This window comes from Heterodontus francisci, chromosome 3 (assembly GCF_036365525.1).
Source record: "Heterodontus francisci isolate sHetFra1 chromosome 3, sHetFra1.hap1, whole genome shotgun sequence".
Taxonomy (NCBI): domain Eukaryota; kingdom Metazoa; phylum Chordata; class Chondrichthyes; order Heterodontiformes; family Heterodontidae; genus Heterodontus; species Heterodontus francisci.
The window spans coordinates 193,581,434-193,597,312 of record NC_090373.1 but is presented as its reverse complement, the minus strand read 5'-3'; the positions used below and the strand labels follow the sequence as shown (position 1 = coordinate 193,597,312).

General features: G+C 46.2%; 4 non-coding genes across 4 annotated transcripts; all 4 read left to right on the top strand.

Moving 5' to 3' along the window:
* The first annotated feature begins 5,402 nt into the window (after positions 1-5,402).
* Positions 5,403-5,521, top strand: LOC137367570 (5S ribosomal RNA). Its single transcript, XR_010974059.1, has one exon. It is a non-coding gene; the product is annotated as a 5S ribosomal RNA (ribosomal RNA).
* Positions 5,522-5,790: 269 nt separating this feature from the next.
* On the top strand, positions 5,791-5,909 carry LOC137367798 (5S ribosomal RNA). Its single transcript, XR_010974276.1, has one exon. It is a non-coding gene; the product is annotated as a 5S ribosomal RNA (ribosomal RNA).
* Positions 5,910-12,347: 6,438 nt separating this feature from the next.
* On the top strand, positions 12,348-12,466 carry LOC137368534 (5S ribosomal RNA). The gene has a single exon (XR_010974748.1). It is a non-coding gene; the product is annotated as a 5S ribosomal RNA (ribosomal RNA).
* Positions 12,467-12,735: 269 nt separating this feature from the next.
* On the top strand, positions 12,736-12,854 carry LOC137367797 (5S ribosomal RNA). Its single transcript, XR_010974275.1, has one exon. It is a non-coding gene; the product is annotated as a 5S ribosomal RNA (ribosomal RNA).
* Positions 12,855-15,879: the final 3,025 nt, after the last annotated feature.

The window sequence follows — 15,879 nt, the reverse complement described above, 5'->3', positions numbered from 1 at the left end:
ACAGTACATTCCAGATCACAACAACACGCTGTGTAAAATAAAATCTCCTGTTGCCTCTGGTTCTTTTGCCAATTACCTTAAATCTGTGGCCTCTGGTTACCAACACCTTCTGCCACTGGAAACAGTTTCTCTGCTTTTACTCTGCCAAAACCATTCACGATTTTGAACATCTCTATTAAATCTCCCTTTAACCTTCTAAACAATCCCAGTTTATCTATTCTCTCCATGTAACTGAAGCCCCTCACACCATCACAGTGCTCAGGTACACTGTGCTGTCTCAGTGCCCCATGCACTATTTAAGCAGATAGTGCTCCTTTTTTTCAATGCAGAGTTGAAGAACTCCCATGTCTCAACTTTACGAGAAGAATGTTGCCAGGACTTTAGCTTTGAGGAAAGTTTGGATAGGTTGGGGTTTTCTGTGGAACTGAGGAGGCTGAGGGAAAATTTAAGTGAGCTGTATAAAATTATGAGAGGTCTAGATAGAGTGGATAACAAGTAGCGATTTCCCTTAGCAAAGAGGGCAATAACCGGGGGCATAGATTTAAAGTAATTGGTTGAATGAAGGATTAGTGGGAAATGAGGAGAAATGTTTTCACCCAGAGGATGGTGAGGGGGTCTGGAACTCACTGTCTGTCAGGGTGGAGGAGGTAAAAACCCACATTCAAAAAATACTTGGATATGTACGACATGCTGTAACCTCCAGAGCTATGGATTAAGAGCTGGTGTTACGTCTTCTTGTTGTTTTCTGATTCCCAGCTGTTGGAAATAATAACACTTGGAAAGAACAAAGAAGAAAGAACAGTACAGCACAGGAACAGGCCATTCGGCCCTCCAAGCCTGCGCCGATCTTGATGCCTGCCGAAACTAACATCTTCTGCACTTCTGGGGCCCATATCCCTCTATTCCCTTCTTATTCATATATTTGTCAAGATGTCTCTTAAACGTCGCGATCGTATCTGCTTCCACCACCGCCCCTGGCAGCAAGTTCCAGGCACTCACCACCCTCTGTGTAAAAACCTTGCCTCGCACATCCCCTCTAAACTTTGCCCCTCGCACCTTAAACCTATGTCCCCTAGTAACTGACTCTTCCACCCTGGGAAAAAGCTTCTGACTATCCACTCTGTCCATGCCGCTCATAACTTTGTAAACCTCTTTCATGTCGCCCCTCCACCTCCGTCGTTCCAGTGAAAAAAATCCGAGTTTTTCCAACCTCTCCTCATAGCTAATGCCCTCCAGACCAGGCAACGTCCTGGTAAACCTCCTCTGTACCCTCTCCAAAGCCTCCACGTCCTTCTGGTAGTGTGGCGACTAGAATTGCACACAATATTCTAAGTGTGGCCTAACTAAGGTTCTGTACAGCTGCAACATGACTTGCCAATTTTTATACTCTATGCCCCGACCGATGAAGGCAAGCATGCCGTATGCCTTCTTGACTACCTTATCCACCTGCGTTGCCACTTTCAGTGACCTGTGGACCTGTACGCCCAGATCTCTCTGCCTGTCAATACTCCTAAGGGTTCTGCCATTTACTGTATACTTCCCACCTGCATTAGACCTTCCAAAATGCATTACCTCACATTTGTCCGGATTAAACTCCATCTGCCATTTCTCCGCCCAAGTCTCCAACCGATCTATATCCTGCTGTATCCTCTGACAATCCTCATCATTATCCGCAACTCCACCTACCTTTGTGTCGTCCGCAAACTTACTAATCAGACCAGCGACATTTTCCTCCAAATCATTTATATATACTACAAAGAGCAAAGGTCCCAGCACTGATCCCTGCCGAACACCACTAGTCACATCCCTCCATTCAGAAAAACACCCATCCACTGTTACCCTCTGTCTTCTGTGACTGAGCCAGTTCTGTATCCATCTTGCCAGCTCACCTCTGATCCCGTGTGACTTCACCTTTTGCACCAGTCTGCCATGCGGGACCTTGTCAAAGGCTTTACTAAAGTCCATATAGACAACATCCACCGCCCTTCCCTCATCAATCATCTTCCTCACTTCCTCAAAAAACTCAATCAAATTAGTAAGACACGACCTCCCCTTCACAAAACCATGCTGTCTCTCACTAATAAGTTTGTTTGTTTCCAAATGGGAGTAAATCCTGTCTCGAAGAATCCTCTCCAATAGTTTCCCTACCACTGACGTAAGGCTCACCGGCCTATCATTTCCTGGATTATCCTTACCACCCTTGAGCTTTTCATTTATTTGTTCAGCCACCATGCTGCCTGCTGTAGGACTGGCCACATGACTCTCTCTCCAGTGCAGCCGTGAATGTGGCCCCGCTGGAACACTTGCACATAACAACTAGTTCCTAGCTAATTAGTTCCTAGCACTTTACAGATAGAATAACAATATATAACAGCTGGAAAGTGGGATTAGGTTGAATAGCTCTTTTTCGACTGTCACAGAAATGATGGCCAAATGGCTTCATTCAGTGCTGTAGATGTCTATGTTTACCCCAGGATCCACAGCGTGAGAAGCCACAGAATAAATCAGACAGCAAATGGGAAATCCACACTGGAACGATCAGACGGTGGATTTGCTAATTTGGTGCGTGTTTGGTGCCCTCTTCTGGACATAAACTCAAAATCTCAGCAGTGGGACTGGTCTCCCAAGCAGTAACTGTAAGTTGTCACATTATCCAAGTTGAAGTTACCACCCATAGCTTCAACTAGATGTTTTACACCATTTCTCTTGAATTTCCACCAAAAGTTACAGTAAGAGATTGCAATCAGGGAGGAGGAGTGAGAAATATTAGATGAAATTAACATCATGAGAAAGGAAGTATTAAGAGGTTTGACATCTTTGAAAGTGCATAAATCTCCAGGTGCGGACAGAATGTATCTAAGCTGTTAAGGGAAGCAAGAGAAGAAATAGCGGCGGCTCTGAGCATCGTTTTCCAATTCTCTCTTGCTACAGGTATGGTGCTGGAGGACAGGAGGACAGCTAACGTTGTACCATTGTTTAAAAAGGGAGAAATGGATAGACTGAGTAATTGTAGGCCAGTCAGCCTAACCTCCTTGGTAGGAAAATTATTGAATAAATTCTGAGGAACAGGATAAATCATCATTTAGAAAGACACAGATTAATCAAAGACAGTCAGCATGGATTTGTTAAGGGTAGGTCTTGTCTGACTAACATGATTGAATTTTTTGAACAGGTAGCAAGGAGGGTCAATGAGGGCAGTGCATTTGATGTAGTCTACATGGATTTAGTAAGGCTTTTGATGAGCCACATGGCAGACTGGTCATAAAAGTAAAAGACCATGGGATCCAAAGCAAAGTGGCAAGTTGGATTCAAAACTGACTCAGAGATAGGAAGCAAAGGGTAACGTTTGATGGGTGTTTTTGTGACTGAAAGGTTGTTTCCAGTGGGGTTCTGCAGAGTTCAACACTATGTCCCTTGCTTTTTGTGGTATCTATCAATGATATGGACTTGAATGTAGGGATGTATGATTCAGAAAATGACTGAGTAGTTGATAATAAAGAAGAAAGCTGTCGGCTTTTGCAGTGGATGAGAGTCGGGAGAGCGCAGGGGAGGAATGGAGCCAGCAAGTGGGGGGGGAGGCTTCAGTAACATCTGATGTAGGCTGCAAGCCCCCAATAACTTCCAGGTCCCGCATTTGCAGCTCCGGAGCTTTTTCCTGGGAACAGGCCCAGTTTAATGGCTGCCATCTTGGTTGAGCAGGGAGGAGAGTGCATGCTTGGTCATCTTGGTGACGGCACAGAGAATAGGTGGAGCTTCAGTGTCCCAGTGACCAGGAAAGAAAATTATCGACTCATTGATTTGATTCTCACTCTGTGCACAGGGGCTGGAGAACTGAACCCAGTCGCAATAGCGGGAGGAAAAAACTGTGAATGGAGGAAAGAAATGGTAGAGATGGTGCGATGGGTTTAAATTTCAGCATGGGGAGGAAGGAGAGTGTGTGGGATGGGGATTTACAGCTTTGGGGTAACTTCAGTTACGTGGATAGGTTGGCAAAACTGGGTCTGTTCTCCTTGGAGATGATTAAGAGGAGATTTGATAGAGGTATTCAAAATCATGAGGTGTCTGGACAGAGGAGACGGGAAGAAACTGTTGCCATTGGTGGAAGGATCCAGAGCCAGAGGGCACTGATTTAAGGTCATTGACAAAAGAAGCAAGAGTGACAAGAGGAAAAACATTTTTACACAGCGAGTGGTTAGGATCCGGAATGCACTGATAAGACTGTAGTGGAGGCAATGGAGTGTAATGGAGGCCTTCAAAAGAGAACTGGAGAATTATCTGAGGCTATGGGGAAAAAGCAGGAGAGTGGGGCTAGGTGAATTGCTCTTGCAGATAGTGGCACCGACATGATGGGGTGAAAGGCCATTCTATGATTCTATTCTATGATTGCAGGAATATATCAATGGACCAGTGTGATGGAATCTTTTTGCGGCAAAGCTTGTTTTTTTTCTACCCTGAGAGGAAAACTAGAATTGAAACAAAAACTAGAATTGAAACAGCATCAGAAGCTGGAAAAACAACTTCAGGTTTCCAGGGAAACTGACACTGGTTAGAACCAGATTAAAGGAGACAGAATCCTTGCCAGCTCAAGCAGAGCAGGCAGACAAGGCAGATTAGGCAGGAGTGGCGTGCCATCAAGCAGATGACAGTGAAGACTGAATTCAGAAGCTGTTTCTGTTAGGTAAAGTCGCTGACTAACCAGACCCGGGCAGTTATGAAAGTGCTTCTATTTTTTAATTTTTTTTGAGGACTCGTGGTTGAAGATTCTAGAGATGGATTCCTTTGGAGGACTGAAGTGATTCTATAGATGCTGGACTTGGTTTTTTTTAAAAGATGACTGGAAGAACTTTGTTTAAAAAGAATTACTGGTAGTCACATGTCTTCAGCTAAGTAAACAGCAGGTGTTTTGTGACTGTGGGTGTTGTTTACAGAGAAGTGACTTGTCAAGTGTTCTGGTGGTCTGGAGTGGTTGCGCAGTTGAATTGGTGGATGGCTGCTGTGTGCCTTGGCTCCGGTTGGCCGCCTTGAATTGGTATTTGTCTTTGTATCCCGTATGGCGCGGAGGGAAGGGTTGCTAAGTTGAAGGCGCTGTATGAAAGCAAGTTGCTGGTGTGCTGCCGGTGGCTGTGTTGAAAGAGAATGAGAAAAGAGAGGGTTTTGAATGTGTGGCTGCCGCTTGTGCAGGGTTTGCTGGCAGCAGCGTGGAAGGGAGGAATGTTGAATTGTTGGAGAGTGCAGGGTGGAGGCTGGTGAAGCGTGAGTAGGGCTTGTAGTTTTCAGATGTGCCAGGCGGGGAAGGAAGAGAGCAAGGTGGGCAAGATTTGTCAAAAAAAAAATACAGAGACTGGCAAAAAGAAGTGACGGCACCGCATGCCTTGAAGTAAAGAAAAAGGCAGGAAGCTGCTGCCTACAGCCATACTAGTCTGAACACGCCCAATCTCGTCTGATCTCGGAAGCTAAGCAGACTCAGGCCTGGTTAGTACTTGGATGGGAGACTGCCTGGGAATACCAGGTGCAGTAGGCTTTTGCTGCCAGCAGAGGCTGCTGACATAACAGCCCTTCACATGCACTCAGGCACACAAGCAATGGGCAAGCTTTTTCTCGCTGGCCCCTGCAGTCTGTGCGCTGATGCCATATTCAGTCAAATGCTGCCTTCATATCAAGGGCAGTCACTCACCCTATTATTTTTACACCTCTCTGAGATTTCCCGACATATCTGCTCCTCTATCTCGCCCTGACTGTTTGGCGGCCTGTAGTACACTCCCAGCCAAGTGACTGCCCCTGGTAGCTGCTGCCTACGGCCATACTAGTCTGAAAATGCCCGATCTCATCTGATTTCAGAAACTAAGCAGACTCAGGCCTGGTTAGTATTTGGATGGGAGACTGCCTGGGAATACCAGGTGCAGTAGGCTTGTGTGAGTATCTCAGCTTGTGTGAGGATCTTAGCTTGTGTGAGTACCTCAGCTTCACAGAATAATACAGTGCAGAAGAGGCCCTTCGGCCCATCCAGTCTGCACCGATGCATTAAAACACCTGACCTGTCTACCTAATCCCATTTGCCAGCACTTGGCCCATAGCCTTGAATGTTATGACATGTCAAGTGCTCATCCAGGTACTTTTTAAAGGATGTGAGGCAACCCGCCTCTGCCACCCTCCCAGGCAGGGCATTCCAGACCGTCACCACCCTCTGGGTACAAAAGTTCTTCCACAAATCCCCCTTAAACCTCCCGCCCCTCACCCTAAACTTGTGACCCCTCGTAACTGACCCTTCAACTAAGGGGAACAGCTGCTCCCTATCCACCCTGCCCATGCCCCTCATAACCTTGTACACCTCGATCAGGTCACCCCTCAGTCTTCTCTGCTCCAGCGAAAACAACCCAAGCCTATCCAACCTCTCTTCATAGCTTAAATGTTCCATCCCAAGCAACATCCTGGTGAATCGCCTCTGCTCCCCCTCCAATGCAATCACATCCTTCCTATAATGTGGCGACCAGAATTGCACACAGTACTCCAGCTGTGGCCTTACCAAAGTTCCGTACAACTCCAACATGACCTCTCTGCTTTTGTAATCTATGCCTCGATTGATAAAGGCAAGTGTCCCATCTGCCTTTTTCACCACCCTATTAACCTGCCCTTCTGCCTTCAGAGATCTATGGACAAACACGCCGAGGTCCCTTTGTTCCTCGGAACTTCTCAGTGTCAGGCCATTCATTGAATCCACAGATGCTGTCAGACCTGCTGAGTTTGTGTTAGGAGCTATGTATAATCATAAAGTACAAAAGCAGGCCATTCAGCCCATCGCACCTATGCCGGCCTTTTGAAAGAGCAATCCAATTAGTCCCACACCACTGCTCTTTTCCCACAGCCCTGTAATTCTTTTTCCGTTCAATTATTTAACCAATTCCCTTCTGAAAATTACTGTTGAATCTGCTTCCACTTCCTTTTCAGACAGTACATTCCAGATCACAACAACACGCTGTGTAAAATAAAATCTCCTGTTGCCTCTGGTTCTTTTGCCAATTACCTTAAATCTGTGGCCTCTGGTTACCAACACCTTCTGCCACTGGAAACAGTTTCTCTGCTTTTACTCTGCCAAAACCATTCACGATTTTGAACATCTCTATTAAATCTCCCTTTAACCTTCTAAACAATCCCAGTTTATCTATTCTCTCCATGTAACTGAAGCCCCTCACACCATCACAGTGCTCAGGTACACTGTGCTGTCTCAGTGCCCCATGCACTATTTAAGCAGATAGTGCTCCTTTTTTTCAATGCAGAGTTGAAGAACTCCCATGTCTCAACTTTACGAGAAGAATGTTGCCAGGACTTTAGCTTTGAGGAAAGTTTGGATAGGTTGGGGTTTTCTGTGGAACTGAGGAGGCTGAGGGAAAATTTAAGTGAGCTGTATAAAATTATGAGAGGTCTAGATAGAGTGGATAACAAGTAGCGATTTCCCTTAGCAAAGAGGGCAATAACCGGGGGCATAGATTTAAAGTAATTGGTTGAATGAAGGATTAGTGGGAAATGAGGAGAAATGTTTTCACCCAGAGGATGGTGAGGGGGTCTGGAACTCACTGTCTGTCAGGGTGGAGGAGGTAAAAACCCACATTCAAAAAATACTTGGATATGTACGACATGCTGTAACCTCCAGAGCTATGGATTAAGAGCTGGTGTTACGTCTTCTTGTTGTTTTCTGATTCCCAGCTGTTGGAAATAATAACACTTGGAAAGAACAAAGAAGAAAGAACAGTACAGCACAGGAACAGGCCATTCGGCCCTCCAAGCCTGCGCCGATCTTGATGCCTGCTGAAACTAACACCTTCTGCACTTCTGGGGCCCATATCCCTCTATTCCCTTCTTATTCATATATTTGTCAAGATGTCTCTTAAACGTCGCGATCGTATCTGCTTCCACCACCGCCCCTGGCAGCAAGTTCCAGGCACTCACCACCCTCTGTGTAAAAACCTTGCCTCGCACATCCCCTCTAAACTTTGCCCCTCGCACCTTAAACCTATGTCCCCTAGTAACTGACTCTTCCACCCTGGGAAAAAGCTTCTGACTATCCACTCTGTCCATGCCGCTCATAACTTTGTAAACCTCTTTCATGTCGCCCCTCCACCTCCGTCGTTCCAGTGAAAAAAATCCGAGTTTTTCCAACCTCTCCTCATAGCTAATGCCCTCCAGACCAGGCAACGTCCTGGTAAACCTCCTCTGTACCCTCTCCAAAGCCTCCACGTCCTTCTGGTAGTGTGGCGACTAGAATTGCACACAATATTCTAAGTGTGGCCTAACTAAGGTTCTGTACAGCTGCAACATGACTTGCCAATTTTTATACTCTATGCCCCGACCGATGAAGGCAAGCATGCCGTATGCCTTCTTGACTACCTTATCCACCTGCGTTGCCACTTTCAGTGACCTGTGGACCTGTACGCCCAGATCTCTCTGCCTGTCAATACTCCTAAGGGTTCTGCCATTTACTGTATACTTCCCACCTGCATTAGACCTTCCAAAATGCATTACCTCACATTTGTCCGGATTAAACTCCATCTGCCATTTCTCCGCCCAAGTCTCCAACCGATCTATATCCTGCTGTATCCTCTGACAATCCTCATCATTATCCGCAACTCCACCTACCTTTGTGTCGTCCGCAAACTTACTAATCAGACCAGCGACATTTTCCTCCAAATCATTTATATATACTACAAAGAGCAAAGGTCCCAGCACTGATCCCTGCCGAACACCACTAGTCACATCCCTCCATTCAGAAAAACACCCATCCACTGTTACCCTCTGTCTTCTGTGACTGAGCCAGTTCTGTATCCATCTTGCCAGCTCACCTCTGATCCCGTGTGACTTCACCTTTTGCACCAGTCTGCCATGCGGGACCTTGTCAAAGGCTTTACTAAAGTCCATATAGACAACATCCACCGCCCTTCCCTCATCAATCATCTTCCTCACTTCCTCAAAAAACTCAATCAAATTAGTAAGACACGACCTCCCCTTCACAAAACCATGCTGTCTCTCACTAATAAGTTTGTTTGTTTCCAAATGGGAGTAAATCCTGTCTCGAAGAATCCTCTCCAATAGTTTCCCTACCACTGACGTAAGGCTCACCGGCCTATCATTTCCTGGATTATCCTTACCACCCTTGAGCTTTTCATTTATTTGTTCAGCCACCATGCTGCCTGCTGTAGGACTGGCCACATGACTCTCTCTCCAGTGCAGCCGTGAATGTGGCCCCGCTGGAACACTTGCACATAACAACTAGTTCCTAGCTAATTAGTTCCTAGCACTTTACAGATAGAATAACAATATATAACAGCTGGAAAGTGGGATTAGGTTGAATAGCTCTTTTTCGACTGTCACAGAAATGATGGCCAAATGGCTTCATTCAGTGCTGTAGATGTCTATGTTTACCCCAGGATCCACAGCGTGAGAAGCCACAGAATAAATCAGACAGCAAATGGGAAATCCACACTGGAACGATCAGACGGTGGATTTGCTAATTTGGTGCGTGTTTGGTGCCCTCTTCTGGACATAAACTCAAAATCTCAGCAGTGGGACTGGTCTCCCAAGCAGTAACTGTAAGTTGTCACATTATCCAAGTTGAAGTTACCACCCATAGCTTCAACTAGATGTTTTACACCATTTCTCTTGAATTTCCACCAAAAGTTACAGTAAGAGATTGCAATCAGGGAGGAGGAGTGAGAAATATTAGATGAAATTAACATCATGAGAAAGGAAGTATTAAGAGGTTTGACATCTTTGAAAGTGCATAAATCTCCAGGTGCGGACAGAATGTATCTAAGCTGTTAAGGGAAGCAAGAGAAGAAATAGCGGCGGCTCTGAGCATCGTTTTCCAATTCTCTCTTGCTACAGGTATGGTGCTGGAGGACAGGAGGACAGCTAACGTTGTACCATTGTTTAAAAAGGGAGAAATGGATAGACTGAGTAATTGTAGGCCAGTCAGCCTAACCTCCTTGGTAGGAAAATTATTGAATAAATTCTGAGGAACAGGATAAATCATCATTTAGAAAGACACAGATTAATCAAAGACAGTCAGCATGGATTTGTTAAGGGTAGGTCTTGTCTGACTAACATGATTGAATTTTTTGAACAGGTAGCAAGGAGGGTCAATGAGGGCAGTGCATTTGATGTAGTCTACATGGATTTAGTAAGGCTTTTGATGAGCCACATGGCAGACTGGTCATAAAAGTAAAAGACCATGGGATCCAAAGCAAAGTGGCAAGTTGGATTCAAAACTGACTCAGAGATAGGAAGCAAAGGGTAACGTTTGATGGGTGTTTTTGTGACTGAAAGGTTGTTTCCAGTGGGGTTCTGCAGAGTTCAACACTATGTCCCTTGCTTTTTGTGGTATCTATCAATGATATGGACTTGAATGTAGGGATGTATGATTCAGAAAATGACTGAGTAGTTGATAATAAAGAAGAAAGCTGTCGGCTTTTGCAGTGGATGAGAGTCGGGAGAGCGCAGGGGAGGAATGGAGCCAGCAAGTGGGGGGGGAGGCTTCAGTAACATCTGATGTAGGCTGCAAGCCCCCAATAACTTCCAGGTCCCGCATTTGCAGCTCCGGAGCTTTTTCCTGGGAACAGGCCCAGTTTAATGGCTGCCATCTTGGTTGAGCAGGGAGGAGAGTGCATGCTTGGTCATCTTGGTGACGGCACAGAGAATAGGTGGAGCTTCAGTGTCCCAGTGACCAGGAAAGAAAATTATCGACTCATTGATTTGATTCTCACTCTGTGCACAGGGGCTGGAGAACTGAACCCAGTCGCAATAGCGGGAGGAAAAAACTGTGAATGGAGGAAAGAAATGGTAGAGATGGTGCGATGGGTTTAAATTTCAGCATGGGGAGGAAGGAGAGTGTGTGGGATGGGGATTTACAGCTTTGGGGTAACTTCAGTTACGTGGATAGGTTGGCAAAACTGGGTCTGTTCTCCTTGGAGATGATTAAGAGGAGATTTGATAGAGGTATTCAAAATCATGAGGTGTCTGGACAGAGGAGACGGGAAGAAACTGTTGCCATTGGTGGAAGGATCCAGAGCCAGAGGGCACTGATTTAAGGTCATTGACAAAAGAAGCAAGAGTGACAAGAGGAAAAACATTTTTACACAGCGAGTGGTTAGGATCCGGAATGCACTGATAAGACTGTAGTGGAGGCAATGGAGTGTAATGGAGGCCTTCAAAAGAGAACTGGAGAATTATCTGAGGCTATGGGGAAAAAGCAGGAGAGTGGGGCTAGGTGAATTGCTCTTGCAGATAGTGGCACCGACATGATGGGGTGAAAGGCCATTCTATGATTCTATTCTATGATTGCAGGAATATATCAATGGACCAGTGTGATGGAATCTTTTTGCTGCAAAGCTTGTTTTTTTTCTACCCTGAGAGGAAAACTAGAATTGAAACAAAAACTAGAATTGAAACAGCATCAGAAGCTGGAAAAACAACTTCAGGTTTCCAGGGAAACTGACACTGGTTAGAACCAGATTAAAGGAGACAGAATCCTTGCCAGCTCAAGCAGAGCAGGCAGACAAGGCAGATTAGGCAGGAGTGGCGTGCCATCAAGCAGATGACAGTGAAGACTGAATTCAGAAGCTGTTTCTGTTAGGTAAAGTCGCTGACTAACCAGACCCGGGCAGTTATGAAAGTGCTTCTATTTTTTAATTTTTTTTGAGGACTCGTGGTTGAAGATTCTAGAGATGGATTCCTTTGGAGGACTGAAGTGATTCCATAGATGCTGGACTTGGTTTTTTTTAAAAGATGACTGGAAGAACTTTGTTTAAAAAGAATTACTGGTAGTCACATGTCTTCAGCTAAGTAAACAGCAGGTGTTTTGTGACTGTGGGTGTTGTTTACAGAGAAGTGACTTGTCAAGTGTTCTGGTGGTCTGGAGTGGTTGCGCAGTTGAATTGGTGGATGGCTGCTGTGTGCCTTGGCTCCGGTTGGCCGCCTTGAATTGGTATTTGTCTTTGTATCCCGTATGGCGCGGAGGGAAGGGTTGCTAAGTTGAAGGCGCTGTATGAAAGCAAGTTGCTGGTGTGCTGCCGGTGGCTGTGTTGAAAGAGAATGAGAAAAGAGAGGGTTTTGAATGTGTGGCTGCCGCTTGTGCAGGGTTTGCTGGCAGCAGCGTGGAAGGGAGGAATGTTGAATTGTTGGAGAGTGCAGGGTGGAGGCTGGTGAAGCGTGAGTAGGGCTTGTAGTTTTCAGATGTGCCAGGCGGGGAAGGAAGAGAGCAAGGTGGGCAAGATTTGTCAAAAAAAAAATACAGAGACTGGCAAAAAGAAGTGACGGCACCGCATGCCTTGAAGTAAAGAAAAAGGCAGGAAGCTGCTGCCTACGGCCATACTAGTCTGAACACGCCCGATCTCGTCTGATCTCGGAAGCTAAGCAGACTCAGGCCTGGTTAGTACTTGGATGGGAGACTGCCTGGGAATACCAGGTGCAGTAGGCTTTTGCTGCCAGCAGAGGCTGCTGACATAACAGCCCTTCACATCCACTCAGGCACACAAGCAATGGGCAAGCTTTTTCTCGCTGGCCCCTGCAGTCTGTGCGCTGATGCCATATTCAGTCAAATGCTGCCTTCATATCAAGGGCAGTCACTCACCCTATTATTTTTACACCTCTCTGAGATTTCCCGACATATCTGCTCCTCTATCTCGCCCTGACTGTTTGGCGGCCTGTAGTACACTCCCAGCCAAGTGACTGCCCCTGGTAGCTGCTGCCTACGGCCATACTAGTCTGAAAATGCCCGATCTCATCTGATTTCAGAAACTAAGCAGACTCAGGCCTGGTTAGTATTTGGATGGGAGACTGCCTGGGAATACCAGGTGCAGTAGGCTTGTGTGAGTATCTCAGCTTGTGTGAGGATCTTAGCTTGTGTGAGTACCTCAGCTTCACAGAATAATACAGTGCAGAAGAGGCCCTTCGGCCCATCCAGTCTGCACCGATGCATTAAAACACCTGACCTGTCTACCTAATCCCATTTGCCAGCACTTGGCCCATAGCCTTGAATGTTATGACATGTCAAGTGCTCATCCAGGTACTTTTTAAAGGATGTGAGGCAACCCGCCTCTGCCACCCTCCCAGGCAGGGCATTCCAGACCGTCACCACCCTCTGGGTACAAAAGTTCTTCCACAAATCCCCCTTAAACCTCCCGCCCCTCACCCTAAACTTGTGACCCCTCGTAACTGACCCTTCAACTAAGGGGAACAGCTGCTCCCTATCCACCCTGCCCATGCCCCTCATAACCTTGTACACCTCGATCAGGTCACCCCTCAGTCTTCTCTGCTCCAGCGAAAACAACCCAAGCCTATCCAACCTCTCTTCATAGCTTAAATGTTCCATCCCAGGCAACATCCTGGTGAATCGCCTCTGCTCCCCCTCCAATGCAATCACATCCTTCCTATAACGTGGTGACCAGAATTGCACACAGTACTCCAGCTGTGGCCTTACCAAAGTTCCGTACAACTCCAACATGACCTCTCTGCTTTTGTAATCTATGCCTCGATTGATAAAGGCAAGTGTCCCATCTGCCTTTTTCACCACCCTATTAACCTGCCCTTCTGCCTTCAGAGATCTATGGACAAACACGCCGAGGTCCCTTTGTTCCTCGGAACTTCTCAGTGTCAGGCCATTCATTGAATCCACAGATGCTGTCAGACCTGCTGAGTTTGTGTTAGGAGCTATGTATAATCATAAAGTACAAAAGCAGGCCATTCAGCCCATCGCACCTATGCCGGCCTTTTGAAAGAGCAATCCAATTAGTCCCACACCACTGCTCTTTTCCCACAGCCCTGTAATTCTTTTTCCGTTCAATTATTTAACCAATTCCCTTCTGAAAATTACTGTTGAATCTGCTTCCACTTCCTTTTCAGACAGTACATTCCAGATCACAACAACACGCTGTGTAAAATAAAATCTCCTGTTGCCTCTGGTTCTTTTGCCAATTACCTTAAATCTGTGGCCTCTGGTTACCAACACCTTCTGCCACTGGAAACAGTTTCTCTGCTTTTACTCTGCCAAAACCATTCACGATTTTGAACATCTCTATTAAATCTCCCTTTAACCTTCTAAACAATCCCAGTTTATCTATTCTCTCCATGTAACTGAAGCCCCTCACACCATCACAGTGCTCAGGTACACTGTGCTGTCTCAGTGCCCCATGCACTATTTAAGCAGATAGTGCTCCTTTTTTTCAATGCAGAGTTGAAGAACTCCCATGTCTCAACTTTACGAGAAGAATGTTGCCAGGACTTTAGCTTTGAGGAAAGTTTGGATAGGTTGGGGTTTTCTGTGGAACTGAGGAGGCTGAGGGAAAATTTAAGTGAGCTGTATAAAATTATGAGAGGTCTAGATAGAGTGGATAACAAGTAGCGATTTCCCTTAGCAAAGAGGGCAATAACCGGGGGCATAGATTTAAAGTAATTGGTTGAATGAAGGATTAGTGGGAAATGAGGAGAAATGTTTTCACCCAGAGGATGGTGAGGGGGTCTGGAACTCACTGTCTGTCAGGGTGGAGGAGGTAAAAACCCACATTCAAAAAATACTTGGATATGTACGACATGCTGTAACCTCCAGAGCTATGGATTAAGAGCTGGTGTTACGTCTTCTTGTTGTTTTCTGATTCCCAGCTGTTGGAAATAATAACACTTGGAAAGAACAAAGAAGAAAGAACAGTACAGCACAGGAACAGGCCATTCGGCCCTCCAAGCCTGCGCCGATCTTGATGCCTGCCGAAACTAACATCTTCTGCACTTCTGGGGCCCATATCCCTCTATTCCCTTCTTATTCATATATTTGTCAAGATGTCTCTTAAACGTCGCGATCGTATCTGCTTCCACCACCGCCCCTGGCAGCAAGTTCCAGGCACTCACCACCCTCTGTGTAAAAACCTTGCCTCGCACATCCCCTCTAAACTTTGCCCCTCGCACCTTAAACCTATGTCCCCTAGTAACTGACTCTTCCACCCTGGGAAAAAGCTTCTGACTATCCACTCTGTCCATGCCGCTCATAACTTTGTAAACCTCTTTCATGTCGCCCCTCCACCTCCGTCGTTCCAGTGAAAAAAATCCGAGTTTTTCCAACCTCTCCTCATAGCTAATGCCCTCCAGACCAGGCAACGTCCTGGTAAACCTCCTCTGTACCCTCTCCAAAGCCTCCACGTCCTTCTGGTAGTGTGGCGACTAGAATTGCACACAATATTCTAAGTGTGGCCTAACTAAGGTTCTGTACAGCTGCAACATGACTTGCCAATTTTTATACTCTATGCCCCGACCGATGAAGGCAAGCATGCCGTATGCCTTCTTGACTACCTTATCCACCTGCGTTGCCACTTTCAGTGACCTGTAGACCTGTACGCCCAGATCTCTCTGCCTGTCAATACTCCTAAGGGTTCTGCCATTTACTGTATACTTCCCACCTGCATTAGACCTTCCAAAATGCATTACCTCACATTTGTCCGGATTAAACTCCATCTGCCATTTCTCCGCCCAAGTCTCCAACCGATCTATATCCTGCTGTATCCTCTGACAATCCTCATCATTATCCGCAACTCCACCTACCTTTGTGTCGTCCGCAAACTTACTAATCAGACCAGCGACATTTTCCTCCAAATCATTTATATATACTACAAAGAGCAAAGGTCCCAGCACTGATCCCTGCCGAACACCACTAGTCACATCCCTCCATTCAGAAAAACACCCATCCACTGTTACCCTCTGTCTTCTGTGACTGAGCCAGTTCTGTATCCATCTTGCCAGCTCACCTCTGATCCCGTGTGACTTCACCTTTTGCACCAGTCTGCCATGCGGGACCTTGTCAAAGGCTTTACTAAAGTCCATATAGACAACATCCACCGCCCTTCC